The sequence below is a fragment of the Prionailurus viverrinus genome, chromosome F2 (genome assembly GCF_022837055.1).
Source record: "Prionailurus viverrinus isolate Anna chromosome F2, UM_Priviv_1.0, whole genome shotgun sequence".
Lineage (NCBI taxonomy): Eukaryota > Metazoa > Chordata > Mammalia > Carnivora > Felidae > Prionailurus > Prionailurus viverrinus.
Genome location: NC_062578.1, coordinates 1809265 through 1812428, shown reverse-complemented (window position 1 = coordinate 1812428; position 3164 = coordinate 1809265).

Here is a 3164-nt window from a genome sequence, read left to right as displayed (position 1 = left end):
AGAGAGCATGTAATGTAGGTCGACAGGATTAGTGATTACATGGTAAGGGCTGCCCTGGCCGAGGAAAATCTTCCTTTCTTAGCAGTCATCTGTTGACTTTAGAAATGGACAATTTCTAAGATGCGGAGAACGTGTGAGAGCAGTTTGGTGCTTCTGAAAGGTTGCCCGATTCTCGAACGTCCCGGAGGGCTTTCATAAGACAATTAGCTGACTGTGCGAGTTCCTTCAGGCCACTGTTGCCATGATGCTCACGTAGCTGGCCCACCGGAGTCCTGTCACCTCCACTCCTGCTTCAGAAATGGCCTTCCTTCCACCTCGTCCTGCCTGACAAACTCCACTTACCCTTTACGTCCAATTTCACCTCCACTGCAAACCCTCCCGGTCTCGGCCAAGAGGTCTGCACCCCACCCCACCTCCAGCACGGGGTCCGTGGTGCAGACCTCTCTTATGGCATCACAGAGCATTGAACTCATTTATCCACTTTGATTTCACCTGAGCCAGGGACCTAATTCACTTCAGTGCCTTCATCTGACATATGATAATTCTCCACTAAAGTGACAGATACATGAAGAGTGTTCTCAGACCAAATTCATCAACTCTATGGAACGCTGACATTTCCCCAAAGGTACTCAGCCACTTACAACTTCCTCCTGGTGTACCTTTATACTCTACAAAAGATGAGCTCCTCCAGGAATAAAATGTGCCTATTCGTCTGCGTATGACTTGTTAATATCTCACCGATGTGAGGATTCTATACGCAGCCTGGGCAGCGTCTATAAAGCTGAAGGATTTGCAGAGGATAGAAGGGTGTCTGGATCCTCTAACTTAGAGCACCCCGGGAGTACTGCTAAGATCTAAAAACAAAACAAAACAAAACAAAACAAAACAAAACCTATTGAATCCTTCTTTATGGAGCTTAAAATTCCAAATGGGAGAACAAAACACTTCTTCATTCAGGAGCTGACATAAGTGAAGAATTCTAACTCCCATTTCCCCTTTCACCCATAATGCAATGCAACCACCAGCTCCTTGAGGATTCCTGTCTGTCTCGGGCTAACCTTGGGTTTTCCTATAATTGACAGGCGTAATGAGTGCTCATCACGTGTACTGTGGAGCGTACAGCCACGTAGGGAAGCAATAGATGGCTGAGTATCTTAGGGAAAATTCCAAGATATGATTAGCATCAATAGATCAATGAGTACATCTTATGAGTGCATCTCTCCTCCGTTGACAAAGAGGCCGTGCGTCCTTGAAGCTTCACGTCAAATTCTACTTCCATGACACATCTCCAGCCCTAGGTTCATCAACAAATAGCAAAAATTGAAAAAGAGAGCGGTGTCCAGGAATTCCCTTCTCTGTCCTTTGAATTCCTGATGCCATTTTGGATTTACCACCAATTAGCGCAGTTTGATAGATTCAAGGGACTGGAGAGCCTTATATTCCCCACCGCTTGCATGCATATTCGTATTTCAGCATTAACTGGCACGGTGCCTTCCACGTTACACGTGTTCCATAAATGTTGATCAGCTGATTAATGAAAAGAACACACTGATCACTGATCTGAAGGGAACAGCGCCCAGGAAGCTGAAGACCAGAGTTTCTCATAAATAGGACTGTCATTTTTTAGAGTTATCCTGGCCACCAGGAACACAAATCCTGTCTCTCAAAAGTATTCATTGAAGAGCCACATCCTGAGTCAAATGGTTGGCAGGCTGGTTAAATAGGATCTGTGCCCTAACCCAGGTAGCTGTAGGATTTTTATTATCTGTGTGGTATTTTTATACTTTGCAAATCACTTTTATATCCATGACTGCATTTGATCTTTACAGCCATCCTGGAAGTGGCTGGGGCAGAAGTGATGATGAATGGATGAATAAACTGAGGCGCAGAGAGGTCAGCAGACTTCAGCTCCAAAGTCTGTGCAAGAGAAAGGGCTGTGGACAGGATCTCGGTGCTGGCCCAGAGGACCCCAGCGGCTTAGGAGGAAAAACGACACCCAAGAGACAATGAACACGAAAGCAGAGGCCTGACTAAAGTGTAATGGAGCACAGAGGAAGGTCCGAAGACCAAACCCCCCAGACATGCACTCTCCACCCCGAGAGACGTCCTCACCCTGCAGGGGACCATGTCCGCGGCACCCGAGCAAACACTCCAGCGCACAGACCTTCCCAGAGGCCGCAGGTTCTGAAGGGATGAAAGGGGCTTTGAATCCGTGCACCACGATAATTATGTTTGTTTTAATGGAGCGGTGGGTGCTTCTGTTGTGCTGTGTGCGCGGGCCTAATTATTCAAATGCAGCCATTAGTTCCCACACAACAGAGAGGACAGCAGATGTTAGAAAGATAGCATCTCTTGGCCATTTGCCCACCAAGACCGGCCACAAGGCCACTTCAAAAGCAGCAGCAACTCCTGCCAGGAGCATCCCACCACATGTCCTAAAACATCAGAGCCCGGAGTTGGCTTAAGACACCTGGAGGGAGATAGGGGTCATTGTGGCAGTGACAGCCTCTCTCCCCCCCTCCCCCCCAGCCCTCAGGTAGACAAGGTGGCGTCTAGGCTGGTGAGCACAGAGTGACCTGGGCTGCCTGGAGCCCTGTGTCCGATGGCTGTTTTCACGGACAAGCAGCTCCCAACAGGACACAGAGCCTGTGTCAGGAACTCATTTCAAACCTGCGGGGCTGAAAGGAAATCATTCATTTGACCGGAGAACAAGATGTGCCCAGAAACCCATCCAACTTCTTGCTGCCACCACCAGGGAAAAGCATACATGTAACTAGCTGAGTTTGTGTGGCACGCTATTGCTCAAACTTGAGTGCTCAGAAGCAGGCACCAGCCTGCCTGCATTTTTCCTCTCCCGGCCCTGTGAGTAACAGTTAGGAAAACACAAAGGGCTTTAAAAAGTTCAAAGAATTAAAAAAAAAAAAAAAGTGACTGCATCACTATCATCACCAAACTGCCGAATATTTAAACTTCTGTAAACAAACAAACAAACGAAAAAGGTTTTTAAGTTGAGAGACCATCAGGGATTTTGTTTCCTCTGCCTCAACCATAGCGAGGAGATTTCCCGGAAGTGGAGACCCTCAAGGCCTCAGTTTGTTTCCTACGTATCCGTCATGCACACACACACACACACACACGCACACACGCACACACACGCACACACA